The sequence below is a fragment of the Aedes albopictus genome, chromosome 3 (genome assembly GCF_035046485.1).
Source record: "Aedes albopictus strain Foshan chromosome 3, AalbF5, whole genome shotgun sequence".
Classification (NCBI taxonomy): domain Eukaryota; kingdom Metazoa; phylum Arthropoda; class Insecta; order Diptera; family Culicidae; genus Aedes; species Aedes albopictus.
The window spans coordinates 349,621,148-349,646,460 of record NC_085138.1 but is presented as its reverse complement, the minus strand read 5'-3'; the positions used below and the strand labels follow the sequence as shown (position 1 = coordinate 349,646,460).

Here is a 25,313-nt window from a genome sequence, read left to right as displayed (position 1 = left end):
AAAATTCAAGAAGTTTCTATAGGTTATTGAACTCTAAATCTCAGCAATATAATTTAGTTTAGACTACTCTATGCATTTTTGAAAAGTTGCTGTAATTCTTGTTTTTGTAAGATACTGAGAAATATAATCTTATCTCAACAAAAATTTAAGAAAAAAATTACTTTATGTTAAGTTAAATTAAGTTAAGATTCTTAACAGAACAAAACATTTTATAAAACACCGTCTTCAACCAGAGATTGAACAGACTGAGCGATCACTAACATTAGGGGATGGACATCACACGAAACACTCAATGATCCAGTGGGGAATTTTAAGTTTGACGAAAATTTTTAACCGACTGGAGCGGGAATCGAACCCACACTCCCACAAACATTAAGCTCAATTAAAAACAATGCTGAAAGCTTATAGGTACCCATTTTGTTCCTCTTTGAGAAAGACTTTAAAATGACTTGACTTTAAATGACTTTAAATCTATATATATAAAAATGAGTTTGAAGTTCCTTTGAGACAACAAAACTCACGAACGGGTGAACAGATCAGGATGACTTATGCAGGGTTAGATTCGTATTCATGGTGGCTGTGTTTATATGCAGACAAAGTTACGAAAATCAACTCAAAAAGTTGGAAAATTGCTAAAGTACTGATTTTTATGAGCTGGGAAGAAAATCAACATGATCGAAATCAAACCAATCTAGAGTGCGGTGCCTTAATGAGCTTAAAAGCTGTCAAACCACCACAAGATTGGCAAGACAGAGTTTGCCGGGACAGCTAGTTTTATATAAATCTATAGAATATTTGTTATTCATAAAGTTATTAATGATAGGTATTTAAGAAAATGTTCAAGAAGAAAAAAAAAACATTATTCAAAAAAAATAAATTTAAAAAAAATTCCGTTTATTTTAGAAATATTAAAAAAAAAACATTTTTTCCGGATGTCCACGTGGACATTGGGGAAGGGGGGTAGGGGTCAATGAAAAGTCCACTCTTGTCCACGGAGAGGGGGGAGGGGGTCAAAAACTATGAATTTTCTGTCCACGTGGTATATGGACGGCCCCTAAAATTGTCTTTGTTTATTCTCATAGGTCCCACTTGCCCCAGATAGCGAAATGCACTGGGGCAAGTGAGAGCAGTAAACTAAAGGTAATAAATAAAAATAAAATACTGCTTTTTCGCTTGAAATCATTTGCATGAATTCCAAATACTATCCTGAAACCAAAAAAGTATTTGTAGAATAACAAATCTATTTTTAAACGACGAATCTAGTAGAGCACGGCAATCTTACCTAGTGAATTGAAAATTACATATGAACAACAATAACGTATATGGTCTCTTTATGGTTGAAACAATAACATTTTTTGTATTCAAAGTATCCGTAGGTATGATACCTATGTTTTCCATGAAGAATGTTAGTCTTAAAAATAAATAATAAAAAAAATACTAGCTATAGGTCTCACTTGCCCCCCATTCTCACTTGCCCCGGGGTACCTTAATAATAAATAGATAATTGAATGATTCAAGTCTTTGAAATGAGATCATTTAATACTTTTCAGTTATCATACTAATAATGATAACGATTCCTTCTATGATTATTGATCCATTTTAAATCATCCATTTTCAATGAATGTGCTGTACATAATCAATCATTATAGTGTTTTTCATTGGATTTAGATCCCACAGTCATAATCGAAACGTAAATATGATATAGCTTATGAAAACGTACCTTGTGATTCAAGTCTCATCCGGAGGTGCTTGGTAAAATATTTCTGGCGACCGATTTCCAAACACCCACACTGAACCGCTACCGCGGTATTGTGGAGAATATTGGAATATTGTATGTCGCAGATTTTGTGGAGCGATAGATGCATTCCCGTGTACATCCTCCGTGTCTTCGTCGTCACTAAACCGTTTTTAAATACCTGCACCTGCATCGGTCATCACTGGGGATCCATTCTTAATCGATCCAAAGAATATTCCTGCCTCCAAAGTTTCTTTTTTCCTCTCACCTTTAGAACATCACTGGGTTTCAGCCGACCGCGAGCACTGATTCTATTCGGTGTAGTGCATACCCGAGCAAAGTAGAATAACAACAGGATAACATCACAATAACTTCTTCAGTTATCTTGATTTCTTTCTGTTATTTTGTGTTATCGAATAAATGTATTCGATGATAACTACTTTTGTTATCAATTGTTATCAATTATTATCGACGAAAAATGTATTTATTTTCATCAGTGATACAGCAAATTCCTATACTTTACACTTCTAATTAACTTGTGTGTTTGGCTTGCAAACCGATATATAATTTACAGCGTTATTTCCTCTGCGTACCGAAACACTGACACATGGTCGAATGTTATGTTTGATAGGTTTCAGGTGATGTTCAGCACTACTTCTGTATGAGTACATGTTGTTGTAAATTTGGATTGTAATTAGTTTCTTGCCAATGATATAAATGTTGTCTTTACGGTCAACTAACACTTTCTCAATTTGAAAAAAATCTTTATCAATTTTTATGAAAGAATCGTTGTAGCCTAGTTTCTCACAATATTCTCTAATACAATATTGAACACCATCAACAATGAATTTCACATGGTGGCTGAATTCTCGCTCCAAAACTGTGTCGTCGATTTTTAACCCATTAGATAGCTCAAACAGCGATGAATTATCGAAATGTATACGGTGCATCGGCTTTGAACTCCATAACTGAGAGTGCCACGTTTTGATTGCGTCATTTCCCGAATAGATCTGATTGTGACAAATACGATTCAAAATGAATTGGATGATTGTTACCAGTTCTAAACTGTAAAATCATACCGTTGCCGTTTTCATACGGATAGAGTGATGAGTTCCACAATGCTCCAAAATGTTTTGCACTTCCTGCTAGATGAGTCAACACGTGAACATTGAAAAACATGTTCTCTTCTCCATACAATATTTGGAACTTACGAACAAAATCCTTTAGTTGTTTCTCGACCTTTGCAATAGTATGTTGAGTCAAATGAATGTCAAGTAGTTCAAAAATACACGTAGAAAGCAACATGAAATGATCCAAATATTTCTTGGGAAGAATACCAACAACGCATGGATAAAAATAGTAAAACAACATGTTTTCCCAGTCGCTTGCCTTATTTTTCTTCATGTCCTCAATTTTTCCAGGATATTGAGAAAACAAACTTGGAGTTCTGATGGTTATCATTCTTTTCTCGACTTCCGACATTTGCTGTCCAATATAATACGGCTTGGTGTGGTTGGACGATGCAGTGAAAAGCTCCCATAGCTGCTTTACGACGCCTAGGAGAACCGCATGCACATAATCCGGTGGGAATCCTTGAAATAAGTGTATTAAGTTAGTGACAGCCAATTTTAAATTCTAATATATTACCATTCACTATATTGAAATGTGGAATTGAGAGAAACGTCGATAGTCCTTTAATTCCTTTTATGGTCGATCCAGAACTGTGTGCCTCTATCATCAGACGACGTGTTTCGGAATGATGTCTGTTATCACTAGCTTTAAATGGGTATCGAATTTGATTTCCCTTAACGACTTTTCCTTCATGATAGCAAACTGAGCACCCGAATTTTCCATTAAATTGGGTTGAATTTTGGAGTTTTGGTCTAGCAAAGGAATCCAAACAGTTCTGAACGACCAAAACGGTGTATGTGTCGGAATCAATGGCAACGCCATTACTTAGTTTTACCATTTCCTTACAAAACTCCTTGAAGAACAGTGGCATATTTGGTTCACCTTTGTTCAGCCATATAGCAGCCATCAAAAGATTGTTCTTATCAAAGCGAATACGTGGTGGCAAGTTGTTGATGACGACAAATATGGGGTAGCATGGCTTGTTAATACTCCAATGATATGCTGCAGCTCCATCTGTGTTCACTGACAAAGTAATGATTCTGCCATTGATTTTTGTTTGAATTTCTTTAACCACATCTCCGCGATTTATATCACTTATGCCCTCACTGTCAAGAAGTTTCTCGTAATCCGCTATTTCCTTTCGATATTTGATCATGGTTTCTCGCAACTGTTGTTCAATTGGAATGGTTACAAAAAAATCAAAACTGTTCCCACCGCACTCAGGTATAGGACATATAGTTTGCTTAGCCGGGACCGATTGTCCAACTCCACATTGGCATTCAGTACAATAATACACTCTGGTGTATTTGTACGGATCAGGAAAAGAAGCTATGAAAGATTCAAAACATTCTGGAAATATTTTGCTGCCTGCCATCAAATTTAGCATCTTGAGCAGATCCACCAAAGCCTTTTGTGTTAGGTGATGTTTAATGTAATAATTAAGGATCATATAACGAGCTTCTTGGGTGGACATGTCCGCGTCAAACTTCATTCTGTTCTCTTTGTCCAGAAATATCTGCAAACATTAAAAGTTTCATTAAGTAATTTTATTTCAGTATTATCAATTAAATTTGATTCAACTCATATCAGTTCCATAGTGGCATACTATGCCACACTGATCAATTATGCAACTGAAAGGAGTTGTATAAATTGAAAAATCATTGCACAAAGTTGTGTATGCAACTGTTTGCAAAAATCGTGTGCTTTACATCTTTTTGCAACTTGTTGCATAAACAGCTAGGGATTCAATATTCATAATTTTAATGATACCTTAGTGAAGTCGAAACCTCCTCCTCCTAGACATTCTTTTGTGGCATTGTCTTCATAATTAGAATTTTCGGACGCTTCTGATAAACTCACAGAACTATCGCTTTCGTCGAGGTTAAATTCCACACTCATAGTATCTGGGGTCTCCGAGGAACAAGAATTTGACCGGATCTTCATACCAGAATTATTCGTCACAACACTTTCTTCCAGATCTACACCTTCTTGTTCAGAATCGATGCCAGCAGAAACTAATTCCGTAGGACGAAGGATGTCGGATGCATTCGATTGCTCGTAACAACTGAACTCAGGTTGTGGGACAAACTTTGCTTTGGGCTTTTTCCTCTAAAACATATAGTACATTATTTTCATACTCTTCTATATTCCTAAAAAACAAACCTTTTGCAAATATTTTTTGTTCTTGAACTCATTAGACATAAAATAATGTCGTTTATTGCGCCGATCGCTCATTTTGGAACAAAAAAAATCAATTAAGTTCTACTTGACTTGTTTAATTTATGTTTCACTGGTATCGAATTGAATTTGCTCCGAAATTTCCAGAAATAAATTTCATGAACTCATTTTTAAGGTAAAAATGATCATGGAGATTGAGCCTATTAAAAATATTGCAGAATAACACTACTTTACGTCTTTGAAAAAAAAAACGAAACAATTTAAATTTTCCGGAATATTATTAAAACTTAAAGATTTTTTGTTTTTATTTATGAAATTTTCAATCCGAAGCAGGTTCATCTAAAAAAAAATATTTGTAACTTTGTTTCAGTACAAAAGCATCACTGTTGAGCTACCTACCAATTTTGTTCTGCATTCGTTTCACCTTAACATGTTATTTGCGTGACATTCAGATGCCTCACACACCGCACATTGTAACTTATGCTTGGAAAAAATCAAATGCCATTATCCCGATATACACAAGTTTTTAATGCGATGGAATCAATAATAATTTCTGAACAAGCATGATGCGAACAATTGATTGTTCAATATGCATACAACAATGCAACGACCGACATAAATGCAGACTACAAAATTTGCAATTTTTGTTCTGACCACCGATTTTACCTAAGTAACGCACTGTCCGCCAGTGATCGTGGATGCTTCGAAGTTGTCAAAAATCACTGTTGTTTTTTTTTTCTCTCGGATAAGCACGCGTGTTTTATTTTTCATTGTTGCGGAATAATTAGCAGTGCGTCGCGTCATATTGGTTGAAAATGGCTCGCAAAAGGCTTAATGTTGCCAAAAAGCGCGTGTTGAAGAAGGCAGCGAGCAAAAATGCAAGTTTCGTGGTGCAGTCGCTTTCGGAATTAAAGGTAAATATTCCAGAAATACGCCGCTAGTTTGCGAACACATTTTAACCTCAAACCTCTTGTTTTTGTTGCAGGAAGAAAATACCATCAACTTGGAATCGAATGCATCCGGCAAGGAAACGATGTCGGTTCCTACCTATAACTTCGACCATCATTCTGATGACGAAGACGTCGATATGAGCGAAAAACCACCGTTACCGACATCGCAAATCACCCGCACTTACCGTCGAAAGAAATCCGTTGACCAACTGCTACAGGACTGGGAAACTACAACTGCCCCATGCGAACCCAGCTGCAGTAATCCTGGACCCTCCAATCAGATTGTCCACATCGAGTCACTCTACGAACAGACCAATGAAGCTGCTGGATCAGCTGTTAATGAAGCGGCTGATATCGTCATTCTGAACCCTCAAACAGGTAATTATTTTCTTAAATTACATTGAAGTAGCATATGTAATTGAACTTTTTGTGTTTCATAGAATGCTCGTGTGGAAAATCTGAGGACGTTGATAAATACAAAGCATTGGCGGAGTCTCTGCAGAAGGATAAAGATGGTTTAATTTTGAAGAACGCCAAACTGGAGGCCCAAAATGCGAAGCTGCTGGATTCGTTGACTTCAAAACTTCTACCGACGCCAGAGAAGCCGTTCAAGGAAGAGGAAGGTTTCATCGACGGTGATGCGCTGCAGCGAATGTCCCACGAAGCCGGCGACAAGGATTATTTGTTCCTGAAGTTCATCATGATGAAGCTTTTTCCAGAAGGACTCGTTGGGCGTTCAGTAACAGGACGTGCGTCGAATAACCCTTCCGGTCGCCCGAAGAAAATCGGAGATGGCATCTCTCATGACACCTGTGAACCTACAGGCAACGAAACTCCTCGAGAAACATTCAAAGCTCCCTTGGATCCAGAGAAAGTTTAATGGATCAAAAGTAAGAAAACCATGTGTAAAGTAGTCATAGATTTTTATTGACGTTTTTAATGTTATTTCAGGACGACTTTACGACCGCCGTTTGTTCCTCGGAGACGACGCTGCAACCGCAAACACATGTTACCGCAGTGCAGGACGCTTGATGACTCGAATTATCGCCAACGCTTCTCGATAAACATACTGCAAAGTAGCGGATTCGATTTTATTCATGGATAATGATTTTAAACTGTTTAACTTGGCTGGCAACTTTTGATTTTGAATTTGTTCTCTGATCGATGCAATTCAGATCAGAAAAACTCAATGAATGTTTTAGTTAAATGTTATACTAAATGTTACTAATAAAACGATTTTCAAACTATTTTTTCCTTTTTAAATTAAAAATTAAAAAAAAAACACAAAAAAAAGAAATATCGAGGAAGGCTGATAATATCAGCATGATAACTAAATTTGTTATCAAGTCAAGTCCAATACCTGTTATCATTGATCTTCGATTATATCTGATTGATAACAAACTTAATTATCATATGGAAAAATTCGCATTACAAAACCAGTTATCAAGTTGATCATTACGATAACACGATGAGAATTTTTTGTGATATCAATGGAGACAATTTTTGTTATCAATTTTGTTATGTTGCCTGTTTATTCAACCATACTGAAAACAAATTCAATTATAAGAAATCTGATAACTTCATAGCAAAAAGTGTTATCAGTTTGCTAGCCAACTTTGATCGGGTAAACACCACACGAGAAGCACCAAAACAGCTTGATCACGGTAATCTCACGGTTCGATTCCCGATCCTTTAAATAAAAAACGCCGAGGAAGTAAACAATGATTCAGGAAATCGTAGCTGAACTTGACAGTGTCCGACAAGGTGCCCGCAGGGGTGTGCTTTTTTTCGGTCGATAAAGTAGATGTGTGAAATATTTCCGTTTTATTTTTTTTATTCACCGTATAATAAGGTTAATGATAAAGTAATTATAACATGTATAATTTGGCAAAATTTTTGTTTGAGAAATCTGGCATTTTTGAATGGTAACGATACTTAACAACCCATTCGGTCTATCATCAAAGTTCCCAAAATGATAACTGCTATCATCAAAGTGATTTGTCCTATCATCGATTTATAATCCACTTTATGATAGCACGAATCATAACTAAATCATACACTGTACAATTGATGTATGATACCGTTTTATTCGGGAAATCAGCTCAAATTTTGGGAGAAGGCATAGAATCTGGCAATGAATCGAATAAGGGGTGTGGAGCGAAAACTATTTTTTGAACCACGCTAATGGACACGTTTAATGCTTCCAGTGAGTTATTCGTTCTTCGAAGTAAGCACTAGACAACGGACTAGCATGCAACGCCTAGTAGCACAGCTGAAAACTTATCCTGACATCTGCGGCGGAAATGGAATCCGCGCTCCTCAGAACGATGCTTGGTGACACTAGCCACACGACCACGACGCCAATCTTTATATAATTTAGTAGAGGATGGTAACAGTGTCTTTTTCATGTTGAAACTATTTGAACAGTATTAAAATCCAGAAGTTTAGAAAAATGATATTAAATTTTTTTAGTTTGTATTCTAGTCAACAATAAAGCATATGTAGTACAATGCACCTTAAAACAAGTATAACCTCAGACCCTCTATGCCTCAAACAACATCAAAGCGTGGAATGAAATTCATTGGTAATAACATTCCGACCAGATGTGGAAAAATTTCCCATATTTTCTGTCCATTTAACGATCGTCCGTCACCATTTCGGATACATGCAGCCAGCATGTTAGCTTTTGTTATGCTTGCGTATGTGTTTGTAAACATATGTGGGTTGTCTCTTTAGACTCATCGGTAGTCCAGCTCCATAGCACATCAGCACACATCAAGACATAAAATAGTAGCAGCAGCTCGTTCCGAAAAGTAAAAGCCCAAATAGAATTGCGGGGGATGAATGGATCCAAGACGATTTCCCGGAAAGTGGAGACCGAGCGCAAGGGCAAAATAAAATAAATGTTCAACCATCACTTTATTTATCTCCCTATCCCGTTTCGCCTTCCTAGTATACATCTCGATCCTCAGGCGTTGTCCTCTCCAGCCTAGCTGGAGGGAAGCCCTACACCGCCGCCGTAGATAGACTTGGATTTGCTTTGGCATCGCTCCAAGCAGCATGTTATTCATGGTTAGGTGCTAGGTGCTCTTTATTTCCGGTTTGTGTGTGCCGTGCCGGTGACGTCTACTCTCAGTCTCCAATAGAAAGAGAGCCACCGGCTGTCTGCAGCAGCCTTCCTTCCATCGCATCGTGATAAAGGTAGGTATAATCATAGAAAAGTGTGTGCTTGTTTGGAAACATACGCCATGCTACGTCTCGGGCAGTAATCATTATGCTAGGTGCACGACCAGAAAACGAGTATTTATTATTTTATTATAACATTCATATATGCGATGGCATTCAACCGTCACATTTTGTCTGCTCAAGTTAACATTATCACTAGGTACACGAGATAAACAATGTATTGACAAATCTTACCGAATTGACGGTAAAGTAATTGGACTTGGGGCTGCAAAATAGCGAGTCAACAAGAAGCGTTCAACACAGCTTTGGTCTTCACAAGTTCCTACCACATGCATCCGCGGGTCAATCAATGACAAAGACCACCAGCTAAGAGATGTGTGCTTAGCTAGTAGTGCAGCCTGGGCACTGTTGTCCTTCTAACTTCAGCTAGATTCAGGAGGTACGACCCGAGCGTCTGTTCACCAAGGAGGGGCGGCTCAAACAGCGTCTGTTCTGGCATGCAGCGGCTGAATACGAAATGCTCCTCTACCGGAAGTTATACCTTAGTTTTCAGCCCCACCACGGTGGAAAGAGGACTTTAGGCCAACAAGCTACTGTTCTCGAAACCCAAAAACCGTTACAGAAACCGAGAATGAAAGATTACGAACTGATTCAACGCGAAACTTTGAGCGCAAAACAACGGGCAAGAATTGGAACTCGGAATGTACTAACCCTAGCCCCAGCAGGGTAAACTGGCACAACTAGCCAATGAGGCATGCCGTATGAAGTTTGAGATCCTAGGACTGAGCGAAGTCTGTTGGCCGAACTTTGGAGAACATAGATTGGCGTCGGGCCAAATTCTGCTATACTCTGGCCTACTTAATAATGAGGGAATAATTGTAACCAGGTTCAGAAGACGGGTTCGACACCTTACCTTGATCCAATGTTACGCGCCAACCGATGCTGCCGAAGTGCAAGACAAAGAGAACTTTTACAGCCACCTGAATGTTGTCGTGGATAAGATTCAATATCAAAATCCTCATGGTTGACTTCAACGCGAAGGCTGGCTCCACCAACTCGGACTATGTGCACATCATGGGACGCTATGGTGTCTCGGAGAAATGAGCGAGAACGGTCAGCTGTTTGCATAGTTTTGTGGCAACCATGACATGGTGATTGAGGGTCGCTCTTTTCCCATCGACCAGTGTACAAAGTGACATGGGTTTCCCGTGATGATGGCGTCACGGGAAATCAAATCAACCACATCTGCATCAGCCGAAACTAGAGACGGAGCCTTCTTGATGTGCGAAACAAACGTAGCGCCGACATTGCTTCCGACCATCATCTTCTAATCGGCGAGATCCGGCTGTGGCAATGCAGTTGTAGATCCATCGGCAAGAGGGAAACATCCGGTTCGGTTTAATACACGCTGACAGGAAGACGCTGCAGAGAAAAGGATCTCGAGCTGGAGAATCGTGCTGTGGATATTCCGGAAACCCAAGTAACACAGAAAACATCTTTGAAAATGGAATTTGAAAAAGATGTTGTAATACAGTACTATATCTGTATCTGTACACATCTTGTGTTGAAATCATGTTTTAACTATGTTTGGCAATAACAAGCTTCTGAAAAATCTATTCATCCTCAAAACAGCTAGAAAAACGTAAATTTAACGTTGATTACACAAGATTTCTGAACCATCATCTTCCTTCAATTGAATAAGATATGTAAAACATCAGTAACACGTAGTTATAACCTTTGGACTCGAACATGTTACGAAGACGTTATTTTTACGTTATAAATACGTTAATTTACAAGTTCATTAGTTCGCTATCTCTGCTCAAGCACTTGAACATTATTTATGGAACTTGCTTGTATTTGAAAGTATAAGGCAATTTAACTGCAATAGCATCCAACACTATAATGTTTAGCTTTGCACATGTAGAACCCGCTACGAGTATGCTAAACGGGAAAACATATAGATATATTAATATTCTCTTGAGAAAACTTGGTGCAGGCTACAGTTGCATGGCTCGAAAGATTAAACTTCACATAAATACCTCTCGTCACTTTATAATTACTGTGGGTACTTACGTGGTGGCTAAATCTCGCTCACATGCACAATTTTACCACTATTTTTGATGTCGTGAGACATTCTAAAACAATTTATTCATATTAACATATGGATTTACACTCCAACTTTGTTATTGTTGTACCTATGTTCAAAACAAGTTATCCGAACCAAACTTCACATCGTTGTGGGCTATTTGGAAATTAATGTTGAAAATACGTTATTATGATGTTTTTTCAAGGTATTTTAATCAACTCAAGTGGAATTCGACAAACATGTTATTGAGATGTACACCAGTTGTAATTTAAACGTATTTTTAATAGTTTGAGTTCTTCCCTATTAGGTCAGCCAAATTATAGTGCCTGCTAAAAAGGTTCACAATACCATTTTTATATATAGCCTGTCGCTGTATAAATGTTGTTCATCTACGGATGTTTTCTCCAATAATTATACATATGATACAGTTGAAACATTTAATTAAATAATATAATTTGCATACTGATAACGAATACAAATTCTACTGTCTTAAGGAACACCATCAATATAACATTGATGTAAATAGCATTCCAAAACTTACAGTCGGTACTGTGGCAAGAAGCCACCATGTTGCACGTCTGAAAATTTGTTTGAAAATCTCACACAAAGCACAAAAATAAAGAAAACCTTCCTTCTTGTCTCCAATCCGATGGATGGCGAATGAATTCATGAGGAGTAAATGTGTTCATTTCACCATAAATTTTAAATGGCACATGAAATTAAGGCATAGTGACCGAACATCGAGGTGATAAATTATCAATGGAATGTAAGGCTTGAACATTTTTTTGAGCCATTACTTGCTAGCACATGATAGGTGTCAGATTTATTTGCACAGTGTTCGTTTGATAAATTATGATTCTCCTGGTAGGAAAAAGTAAGTATTTACGATGTTTACAGAGAACATACTCAATACTTAGTTTTATGTTATAAGAATGTATTGAAAAACATCTTTACTAATATCAATGATGTTTTATAAGCCGCCATTTTTTGCGCTTTTTCGGTGATAAGCGTACGAAAATACGTTTTCCAAATTCGGAACAAAACATGGACATTTGTATGAAACATGTATTATATACAGCATTGTAACAAGTTGTGTTACTTGGGAGGTGGAAGTGTAGAAGCTCAACGCAGCGCCATCAAGAACGCCCACATTGCCTCCGGCGAGAATAATATAGGTCAGCTACGCACCCAGAGTAAGCAGTGGATCGCAGATGATACCTGGAGGTAGATAGAAGAGCAAAGGAGCTCCAATGCCGCGAAAGAGCGAGCGAAAACACGAGAAGCCAAAGCCACATCCCGTCAACGCTATTCAGCTCTCGAGAACGGAGTGGATGAAGTGGATCGTTCCTGTGGACGGGACAAACGAGCGTTGGCTCGCGTTAGTCCTAGAAAGCCGCAGTTCGACGCATTATCCGTGTCAACACCGAAGCTTCATCATTGTAGAAGATAGTAACAGCCATCCGTTGCATGAAATCGAGCAGAGCTCCGGGAATCGTTCGCATATCAGCCGAAATGCTCAAAGCTGACAACGTAGTATCCGCACAACTGCTGCATCAATTATTCAGCAACATATGGGAAATTGCGACATTTCCAGTCGACTGGATGCAAGGCGTCTTAGTAAAGGTACCCAAAAAGGATGACCTAACTGTATGCGATAATTGGCGGGGCATCATGTTACTGTGCATCGTTCTTGAAATTCTCTGCAAAGTGACCTTTAACCGGATGCAAAAGAAGATTGACGCAGCTCTCCGACGGCAGCAAGCAGGATTCCGTGCCTGTGTGAAATATTGTCACGCTCCGTATCATCTAGGAGCAAATTAATGAATTCCAAGAGTCTCTCTACCTGGTGTTAATTGATAACGAAAAAGCTTTCAACCGTCACAATCACGAAAGTATATGGGGAGCCCTCAGGCGTAAGGGTGTCCCTGAGAAAATCATCGGCCTCATTGAAGCACAGCACGGGGCATTTTCGTGCAGAGTACTGCACAGCAGTGTCTTGTCCGATCCCATCCGGGTCGTCGCTGGAGTAAGGCAAGGATGTAGGAGAAGGTGGGGTAATATGCACCCCCTAAGCAAACGTTATAGGGCCACGTTAGATTAAGATGATTTTATGGGTGTCTTGCGTTTTGAAAGTTAGTATACTTATTTTACTAAGAGACGCCAACTTTTGGTCCGCGTGATATCAATTTCACCGAATCAAATTACCAATTTAAAAAAGTGTTACGTTTTGGGTGCTGAAAAACTGTTGGGGGCAAAACGCACCTTGAGGTGGGGCAATACGACCTCTGGCATTTTCCGCTTTGAATTGTAATGAAATAACAGGCGGCTCCATCTTACTATTTATGGCAGCAAATGGAAGGAGTAGGAGGCGGATGGTAGTTAATAGGTTGATTCCTTATAATAAGCGCGCAATTGCTTAAATTGCGTGCGCTTCAAATTAGACAATCTTTCCAAATGTGGAAAATCATCGTTTCCTCACTTTTCATTCGAATATTCTTTGCATTCTTGGGCTTGTCCGGCTCAGTTTAACGTCTAGTTTGCTTGCATCGAATGGAACTTCACTTATATAATGAAATGGCGTGAGGGCGTTTTGCCCCGGGGGTGCGTATTACCCCAGGTTACCCTATTCTATCATCGCTACTGTTCCTCATCGTATTCGACGAGATCGTGGTAGGTGTGATTGATCGATCATGAACCAAATCGTGGGTTGCTGTGGTAGCCCATTACCATGGAGCACCTGAATGACTTCGAACTGGCGAATGACGTTGCTGTCCTAGTGATCCTGCAAATCAGCAAATAATTAGCTTAATGAGGGGATCGACAAAATTAAACAACAAAGCCAGGGAGCTCATTTGTTGCGTTCGATAACATTTAGAATTGAGTCAATCGGCGATGTTCAACATTTTGCCCTTCCTTATTCAGAAGCTGTAAATCTCGTGATTTTAAGTGATACCTTCTATTTGTTGGAACTATTTTTATGAAGAATAATCATTTGACATGTGTTTTTTTCTGTTCGTTATTTATTCAATTAATTCACGGATTGGTCACGGTTTATACCATACTGAAGTGCTCCAAAAAGCTATTCTAATTTCAACGAACTGGTTCCCGTCCGCCACCAGCACGACAGTAAAACCCGGGCAGAAGAAAATAACCAACGAAGATCAAATTTTGCTATAGAAAATGAATAGCTGAATGGCAAAATTTGTTATAGGTTTGTTGGGAATAAGAGCTAAAAGAACAAAAATAATAACTGACTTTGTTCCGGAAAATAACTCAATAATAACTAATGTTATCCTTATAAGAACAAACCAAGGGCAAAATATTTCAAAATGGAAAATAACTGAATAAGTTATTATCGAGTTATTGAGAACAAAGTAAGTACAAAATAAGTTATTTCAAAAGAGATCATCATAATTGTAAATTTTGTTCTTATGAATGGAAAAAAAATGTAGTGTTAATTCAGAAATGTTTTGTCTTTGGTTTGATCTTATTATAACAAAATTAGTTATTATTTACTTTTTTTGGAACAAAGTGAGTTATTATTTTTTGTTCTTTTAGCGCTTATTCTCAACAAACCAATAACAAGATTTGTTCTTCATCAATATTATATTTAAAATAAAATAAATACAATATAACTCATCAATAACAAAATAAGTTATGATTGCGAAATATGCCTTTGGGATGTTATTTTACTTAGGATGCTCAGAAGAACTTACTTTATTATGATTGCATATTTTGTTATTTTTCAGTTATTTATTGTTATTCAATAATAACTCATAAATAACAAATTTTGCAATGATAACGTTTTTTGTTCTTAGCGAGTTATTCAGTGTTATTCATTAATAACATAAGAAAGATAAAACGAGATATGATGGCAAAATTTGTTATTTTTTTTGTCCTTGGTTTGTTCTTGGCCTCTACAAGTGAAAGCACCTCATGATATCGTTAGAAAGGAATCCATGTTCCGGCCCCAGTGTAATGAGAAAAGCTCTTATGACAGCGAGATTGGCAGAAAGTCGATTTGATGCGGTCTTATTTAGGGTAATTTTATGGGTCCTGGACAAGGTTGTTCCAACAATTTCAACCTTCATGCTGAGAGCGTTCTTAACGGCAAGGGATTTGCATAACGAGGTTCACCCCGACGGTCTTTTGGTGGCCTATGTAAAATATGTTTTTATCTGGAGACCTTAATCTGGACAATAGTTGGCACCTTTCAGCATTGATTGAGAATATTGAATAAATATTCGTGAACGTATGATTCCTTAATTAACGATCAGTCGGGATTGCCCATAGTTCGTGGCTATGTATGCATTTGACATTTCGTCTGGCAGACCATCAGGTTGTTGAAGAGAAACATATCGCACTTTGCCATGACACATTGCAGCGTAGTTCTATATTCATCCACTACGTGGCAGTACCATCCCCAAAAATAACTGTTTCCTGTGATTTGTGTGGAAAAATGGCCATCATGTTAATCGGATATCTTTGCGGCAGGTCATACCATTCAACGTCAACAAGACCAAATCGTTATGGATACGAACACGGATAATCCTTCCAGTAGCTGGGCAAGCAGTGGAGAATGCTAAAAGCTTCGATTACCTTGGTAGCCAAATGGCGGCCGGTGGTGGCACCGATATCGACATAGGTGCATAGATCAAGAAGGTTAGGGCTGCTTTTGCGAGTATAAGAAATGTATGGAAGAACAATCAGATTAGTCGACGCACCAAAACTCGAATTTTCAACTCAAACGTGAAATCTGTGTTGCCAGTGAAACCTGGTGTGTATCAGTGGAGAACACTTAACGGCTGGAGGTCTGCATCAATAGATGCCTACGGTACAGATGCCTACGGTACAGAATTCATGCATGGTGGCCCCACAATTGCATCTCTAACATGGAGCTCCATCGTCGATGTCTTCAAACGCCGATAGCGATAGAAATTCGTGTGCATATACACAGAGCCGTAGCATACGGTTGGCCAGATTGGCCCCCGCCAAGGGCGCCAGCATCATAGGGGCGCCGAAAAGGCATAAGGTTAGAGGAAACAGGATAATGCTAATGTTTTCTTGAATGTTATCAAGATTTCACTATTTACAATATCTAAGATTGACGATGTGTTTTTTAATCCTCTGAATTCTCTAAAATCAGATTTCTCTAGATGGTTTTGAATACTAACCATCATGGTACCTGGGAATTTACATAGGATTTTATTTTGTGATACTATTGTTTTAATGAACAAAGCAAAATCAATATGCTTTCGAAAAACTAGTGAAAGTTTCTTTCTGAAAATTCCTAAACATTCCCGGTTTATCCCAAGCAGAGGTGCTTGGAAGAGACCGTACCCGAGACAAGAGCAACAACAGCAGCAGCTACAGTGGCAGCACCATCTCAATCAAATGAACAAATTTTCTCCGACGCCGATTTCCCGCCGATGTGCAGCAGTCAATCGACCCCATCCTCCCCTGAAACATTCATCAAAATAGTGGCGAGAAGTAAGCGTGCGCTTATCGAACGAGAAAACAATACCGTACCTACAAATCAAGCCAACAAAGCAGACCAGCAGAGTACGAATGGAAGCGACGACGACGACGACGGCGACGACGGCGAGACCGATAGCTCATCTTCACCATGTGAGACCAATTGTGGAACCAATAAACGGCGGCTGTCAACTAAGTGCGGAAAGGAAAAGATGAAGTTGTGTGGGATTCAAGAGTCACAGAGTGCCTGTGATTCTGTTAGTTTGTCTAATTCAATATGAAAAATAGGTTCTATTGGCCCCGTAAAGCCTTCGGGCGTATGGGCCTGTCAAATAAAGAAATAGTAAAAATATACCAAATGGAAAGTATTCAGACGATGCTATTCTACTTCTTACCATTGTAAGGAGTGTATCGGAAAGTAGTTGAAAATGTTCAGAATGCTCTATCTCGAAGCTGGGTTGGTCTTTTCATTTCGGTTCTTCTATGAAATCTTCACAATATAGTTAAGTTTAGAATACCTTGGAAAAATTTGGAAAATGTTTAGTATTATTGAAAATATGGTTAAATGAATACACCTCACAAAATAAAAATCTGCACAAAATGCAATTTTGTTAAGATTTTTCAACATTTCAAAAATCTTTAGCGACTAAAATTTGTACGATAAAAAATCTGGAAAATATTGATGCTTGTTAACAGTTATGTACACATAACATATCATTCAACACCGACTTTCAAAATTCATATTTTCGAAAGAAAAATCTCCTATATCTACAAAATGGTCCACTCCAAAAAACGTCTATTTTTTGGTCGAACTTTGAAGTTCGGCTTTTAATATCTTAAAAGGTTATGAATTTATTTTTTTTGCCCTAACTTACTCGTCCATAAATTAAAAAACATACCCTATTTTAAAAAATGCGAATATTTCATTTTATGTATTTTTTATTTACGTAAACATGATTTTGAGGAGCATAGAAAAAGGGGGTTCCTCAAAAATGGCCTTTTTTCATTTTTGAGAATTGCGCTTAAATGCAGTGGAGATTTTTCTTGTAATTAAAATAATTTGCCTATATCATGAGGATTCTTTAGCTTATTATATTTGCACAAAAAGGTTAACAATTTTCGAACATTATCGAACTTTTTTCGCAATTTCAATTTTTTAGAAGGTGTGCAAAAATTTAAAAACATGCGTTCAGTAATCTAGGTTAAAAACCCAGTTAAAAGAACATTTTTAGAAAATCATAAAAGTCATTTCTTTTTTCAAGGATTTATACAGTATCTCCAAAAATAAAATTACTTAAAAGTTGTATTAAACTATTTTTGAGGCTATTTTAAACATTTTCAACTACTTTACGATACACTCCTTAAATGTATCTTCGGATTTAAACACTTGAAAATCTAGCAGAAACCATTCAAGTCGTATACTTTATTTTATTTCCTAAAAACAAATTAAATATTCCAGAAATAACTTCATTTCACCAGGTAAAAATCGCGGTAGGGTAAGAAATCAAACTTTGAACTAGTCAAATTGTAATCTTAATTTGAACCATTTCGAAATTCATTAAAACGACGTACTTTTAATGTTAATGTCTTTTTTTTTTAGGCAAATATTGTCCCGAAAAAGGTGTTAAACAGCTTTCCGTAATATAACCTGATAACATGGGCTTTAAGAGCATTGAAAAGGCGTGTTTGTCATGGAAAACAGGCAATTGAAAAATCACTGTGATTTCACCCATTTCCCCCCAGAGAAAGCACATTTTCGGTGCACTCGTACAGCTCATGCATTGTATCACACGCAATATGTGAACACGTCAAATGAAAGCTTATTTATCGTAGAATCGACCAACCGAATAATATTCCGCATTATTTGTCATACAATTATCCAATTAAAGTAATTCTTACTTGGAGAATGTTATCTTAAGTTGAACCATTTCTAATCTAAATTTGAACTAGTAAACGGGGCCGAACTTCCAGTGTTGGCCTACAGACTGCGCTAGTGGTTGTTTTGTTTACTCTTTGGGGATGAACAATTCCAAATTTAGTTTCCAAGTTCCTGAAGAGTTTGGAACATTCTTAGTTGAAATTCCACTGCCTAATGAAAAATAGTTATGGGATTTTGCAGATCCATGTGTTTTTCTATTGTTCAGCACGAAATTGGCTGTTGTGGGAGATGCTCGAGCTGCTGCCGCCAGTAGTTCAAATTAAGATAAAAATTGGTTCAAATTAAGATTAAAATCATTGTTGACGAATTATCGAACTTTTCAATGAAATTCGGCGCAAATACAAACTTTTTACCATTTCACAGAAAGCTTATACCCGTGGCTTTCATGTACATAGAATTTTGCCGTAGTAAATTATTTCTATGTGGGAGAAAAAAGCACTCAAAATTTGCGCTACTTCGGAAAGCCGCAATTTGGTTCAAATTTTGATTACCTACCCTAATGGTACCGCGTAAAAAAACGTAAAAAACCGCGTTATTTCAAAAACCGTCGTAAAAATCATTTCACCAGGTTTTTTTTCGGATTTTTTTCCTGGATTTCTTTCAAAAAATCTTTCAGAAATTCTTCTAGAAATGCAGCTATGGATTTCTTGAAAAAATTCTCAAAGAATTCACCCGGAAACTCTTACAGAAACCCCTTCAGGAATTTCAAAACATCTAGTGATCCTTTAAAAAAAAATATCAACTAATAAAATCTTCTAGTTTTCTCTTGAAATTCCTTTCAGGAAGTTATCTAGGAGTTTATTCAGAAAGGATTCCTCCCGATATTTCTCCAAGGATTTTATTAGATAATCTTCCATAGTTTTTTTTTGGAAATTTCTTTCAAACAATCTTCCAGGAATCAATTTGGGAATTTTCTTCAAGGATACCTTCAGAAATACCTCACTGATTCCTTCAAAAAATCTTTTAAGGGTTAATACTTCATTCTCTTATACTTCTATTTCATAATGCACTGAAGTTTTTTTTTACGACGGTAATGGTACCGTAAAAAACCGCGTAAAACCGCGTTACGCGTAAAAAACCGCGTAAAAAACCGCGTTATTTCAAAAAACGTCGTAAAAAATACCTCGTTATTTCAAAAAACCTCGTGTTTTTGAAAAAAAAAACCCTAATTAATCCACCTAGCGGTGGTGGTGCCATTCTCGTGCTTTAAAATATCCTTTCAACAAAACTCGAGCGACATGTTGATGACATTGACATAAATTCAAAATGAAAACTGCTTGCTAAATCTACTCAATATGGATACATTTTATATTAGCATAACATCCAATATTCAGAAAATATAAGACAACGATCCAAAACTCAAACCACACAAGTGTCATGAAGCCGCAAAATTTTGAAACGTCATTTTAGATTTTCCAGTCATCATTTTATGACTCCGGATATCTACCCCAACTAAACTAACCGCCATCTTGAATATTGAGACACCATCTTGGATGTTCTGGTATTCATTTTTGGACTCTGCACCTAAAATTACATAAAGTAGTCGCCGTATTGAATTTTGGCATGTTTACAAGACTGGTCGTGATTTGATGTACCGCATCCATGGGTTTGGTTAAATTTTACATTTTACTACCCGGATCTGATTCCGGGTAACTACCGGCTGAACCAAATATGGTCTAACATTATTGTCTTGTTAACTGCTCATCGGTTAACCAAAAACGCTACAAGTTCAAGGTGTCACATGCAGGGTTTGACAATTTCGACGGGACTCTCGGAACCAATTCCGGAACACTACCAGTTGTCTTTAGTGTGACGTAAGGCTATTTTCTAACTAACTGTTCATCAGGTTATCGCAAAAGCCACGATTTGATGTGTCACATGCCTGGATTTGGTTTACTTTTACATTTGGCCTCTTCCGGCCACTCAAAACCGATTCCGAAACACTTGCTGGCCGTTCATTAGGTAATCTAAAAAGCCGCTATTTGATGTGACGCATGTACGGGTTTGTTTCTCTTTCAGATTTAACCACTTCGGCGGGAACCCCGGAACGGGTTCCGGAACACTACTAGTTCAGATATGGTCTGAGATGGTTTTCCTGCTCATTGTCCATCAGGTCATCGAAAATGCCGTGGTTTGATGTGCCGCATGCATGGGTTTGGTTCAATTGTATATTTGGCTTTTTCCAGCGGGACGCCTAGAACCGGTTCCGGAACACTACCGATTCAGATATGATCTGAGTCTATTTCCTGCTTACCGCTCATCAGGTTATTGAAAATGCCGTGGTTTGATGTGTCGCATGCATGGGTTTGGTTCACTTGTATATTTGGCCACTTCCAGCGGGACGACTAGAACCGGTTCCGGAACACTACCGGTTCAGATATGGTCTGAGATGATTTTCCTGCTCATTATCCATCAGGTCATCGAAAATGCCGTGGTTTGATGTGCCGCATGCATGGGTTTGGTTTAATTGTATGTTTGGCCACTTCCAGCGGGATGCCTAGAACCGGTTCGGGAACACTACCGGTTCAGATATGGTCTGAGATGATTTTCCTGCTCATTATCCATCAGGTAATCGAAATGCCGTGGTTTGATGTACCGCATGCATGGGTTTGGTACAATTGTATATTTGGCCACTTCCAGCGGGACGCCCAGAACCGGTTCGGGAACACTACCGGTTCAGATATGGTCTGAGACTATTTTCCTGCTTACCGCTCATCAGGTTATCGAAAATGCCGTGGTTTGATGTGTCTTATGCATGGGTTTAGTTCACTTTGATATTTGCCACTTCCGGCGGGACACCCGGAACCGGTTCCGGAACACTACCGGTTCAGATGTGGTCTTAGACTATTTTCTGCTTACCGCTCATCAGGTTATCGAAAATGCCGTGGTTTGATGTGTCGCATGCATAGGTTTGATGCATTTTCATATCTGGTCCCTTCCTGGGGTACCGTTCCGGAACACCTAAATGGCCATATCTCCGGAACGGCTGAACCGATCCGAACCATTTTCAATAGGAAACAATGGGACCAGATTCCGCGTCGAATGAACCGTCGGTCATTGAAATCGAATAAGGTTTACTGCCAAAAAGTTATGTGAGTTTTTTTGTACACGCACACACATACACACACACATACACACACACAGACATCACCTCAATTCGTCGAGCTGAGTCGATTGGTATATGTGATTTAACCCTCCCGGCCTTCTATCAAAAAGTCATTTTTGGAGTGAACATATAGCCTTTCCAGTACACTTAGTGTACGAGAAAGGCAAAACGCGGATTATTTACGACGTTTTTTGAAACAAGGCGGTATTTTTACGACGTTTTTTTTATATAACGCGTTTTTTTTAACGCGGACCGCGTAAAAAAACCGCGTGAAAAAAAAACGCTTAAAAAACAGTGTACTACTATTTCACTATTTCTTTAGAAATCTCCCGGAGTTTCCTTCAGAAATTCTTTTAGAAATATTTCTAAGGGTTATTTAGACACCCTTCCATAGATTTCCTCAGTAATTCCTACAACGGATGCCTTCAGAAATGCCTCTGGAAATTCCTGCAGTAATTCTTCCAACGATTTTGTTAGAAAATCCTCTAAAGATTTCTTAAAAAACTTGACAAAATTACCTTCAGAAAATCTTCTATATATTCCTCAAACAATAAGAAATCTCTCACATCTCTTAAAAAACTCCATTGATTCTCCCGAAATTGATCCATGTTCACTAGAGATTGCTCCATAAATTTCTGCTAGAATTGCTCTGGAAAACCTCATGAATTCCTCCAGAGAATCATAAATTCAAAATTGTTTCAGAAAAACCGTTAGAACATCTGTCATTCATTTCATCCAAAATTTCTACAAAGGTTTCGTTTGATAGCCTACCATGTATTCGTTCACAAATTCCTCCAGTGATTTCTTCATAAACAATTTTAGGGTATTTTTTTAAGAAAATCGTTCAAAGATTCCTTATGGAAATTTTTCAGGAATTTCTCCAAAAATTTTTCCAAGTATTCTTTCGAAAATTCTCCCAGTGTTTCTCCACAAATTCTTACAGGCATTTTCTGCACGAAATGCTCCAGAAATTCTGCAAAAATTACTCCATTAATTCCATTGGATATTCTGGCTGAAATGTCTCCCGGATTCTCATCAGGTATTACTCCGGATATTCGTGCAGGAATTCCTCCAGAGATTCTTGCAAAATTTCGATCAATAATTCCAACAAAAACTCATATAGAGATTTCTTCAGGAATCTTTCCTGGTATTACTCCATGTCCATGATTCGTCTAATGATTCTGGAAAATATGTGGATCAAAATTCAGAAGAAACCTTTGGAAAATTTCAAAAAAAAAAAAAAAAAACATTTGAACTAATCACCGAAAATTTGGAAATCAGATCGTTTTTGGATTCCTGATAATCCCTGAAATTCAATTATGTTTTTTTTTTGAAAAATAAATTTAGTTAAACATAAAATTCAAAAATGGAAAAAAGAAAAAAATACTGTAAGATTTTTTGTAGAAATTTATGCTTTATTTATGTTAGGAATGTGAAATGCCATTTCTATTTACTATGCTAGTCTTAGTGAGATTCTAGAAATGAAAATTGTGTTCGTACGTATACTCAGTACAGCTCGTTATTAATCAAAATTGTTCATATTTCAGCGTATTTTCCAGTTTTCGTAGGATTATCATCGGTTTCCCAACAGTATAAGAGACATAAATTTTGGGAAAACTTTGGGCGAATGCCATTGAAAGAAATGAATGAATGAGAAACACTCTAAGAAAAAAAAATCAGTGGAATTTGTTTCGTCGAAACACCAAAAACACATTTGAAAAAAAAATGAATAACTACAATTTTTTTCAAATTTTCAATGTTCAATTGTCATGGGGCGCCAATTTGGATGCTTACCAAGGGCGCCATGGGACCACGCTACGGCTCTGCATATACACTCTACGCAGGAATGGAAACGAAATCTACAAGCATGCGTTAGATTGTAACCCAACAGGACATCACAGCAGAGGCAGGCCCAGAGGTTCATGGCGGCACAGCCTCGACAAAGAAACAAAGGAAGTCAACAGAAATTTGACTTGGCCACAGGTCAAGGCGATAATTAAGGGCAGTCGCTCAGGATGGAGATTTTTCAGATCGGCCCTCTGCACCACCACATTGGTACTCAGGACTGATAGTAAGTAATACTTTCAATTTAATTAAAACCTAAAAACAATCTTCGACTTCTAGAATGACGAACCATTGAAAGACTTGAAAAGGCTAAAAACATACAATTTAATGTGATAAGTGACTCAAGAAAATGGCCAAACACTTGTTAATAAATAAAATGGAATAATCTCACCAATAAAACTAGTCATTCTTGGGTCAATTTTACATCTAGTTTGCTTGCATCTGAACAAAACTTAACTGAGACCTTCCTGCGCCAATAACCGTTTCGCATGTGGACATTGTGTGGCTCGTAGATGCTCTCTGCTCAAGGAAGTCAAGGAAATTTCGAGCGGGAATCGATTCCGTCACCCTCAGCATGGTCTGATTGGACACCTGCGTGTTTAACGATTCGGCTGTGGTGTGAAGAATTAGCATAAAGTTAAAATTCACAAATACAAAAAAAAAAAGATTCGGCTGTACGGGTCTGTGATTAATTAAAAAATGCCAAATATAAGTTTCATGCTCAGAATACAATCCGAGCCAGTTTTGAATCAAATCCATTAAGAAATAAAAATAAAAGTGTAAAGGTTATACAGTCGCCAACAATGATATTTCAATTTTAACATTTTGCTATCAACTGTTGTGAAATTCATACATATCTCTAAAACGATACTTTGCTGTGATGTTCAAAAAGGTGTCGAATTCTACCCATTGATCAAACCATTTTACATCAGATTCAACCGAAGTATCACAACCCAACCTACATAATTTTTCAAAGCTGCATCCCAACTCACCCGGCAAATATTCCTGCCCAATCGAATTTCAGTCAAAAACCAATTATGCTTAGCGTGCTGTGAAAATTTGATATGTACCTCGATATCGCACTCGCACAATCGATGTAGCTTCAGCCGGCTGAGCCAGGTTCAAACGAATTCAACTCCGTATTGCTTGCCTGGGTATCCTTGTTGGTATTTGCCGTTTGTTTGCGCCGAAACATCACCCGGCAGCAAGGTGTACTGTAGGTAGAGCAGCAAATTCGGGTGGAACCGAGCTTTTTTTTTCGTTCGTCCGTTCTGCGTGTCGATAAATAATTGACAGCAAATATTTATTTTGGGCATTCGCCGCCGCCGCCACACCACTCGGAAGCAAGTATAGAGCGCGCAACCCACATATCATATCATACGTATCAACATCCGGTCGAACGGGTTTTGGCCTTTGCTGTTCGATGTGTGAATTGGTAAAACTCGCTGGTGCCGCCGCCGGTTAGCTTAATGGCAAACTACACATACATACTACGATAAAAAAAGGATCGACTTCAAACGGATCCCCAACAATTCGATAGGTCAAAGCCGTACAAATATAATGTGTGTACGCACGTGTGCACAAAAGCCAACTATGCCATCGGGTGAACTTTTGTGCGATTGAAACTCAGGTATTCGTTCCCGCGAATCTTTTTACATATTTGTCACGGATCCATTCTTTTA

The 25,313-nt window shown here is 38.0% G+C and overlaps 1 pseudogene; it reads left to right on the top strand.

The window, feature by feature from the left end:
- Positions 1-4,665: 4,665 nt before the first annotated feature.
- On the top strand, positions 4,666-7,622 carry LOC134284017 (uncharacterized; annotated as a pseudogene).
- Positions 7,623-25,313: the final 17,691 nt, after the last annotated feature.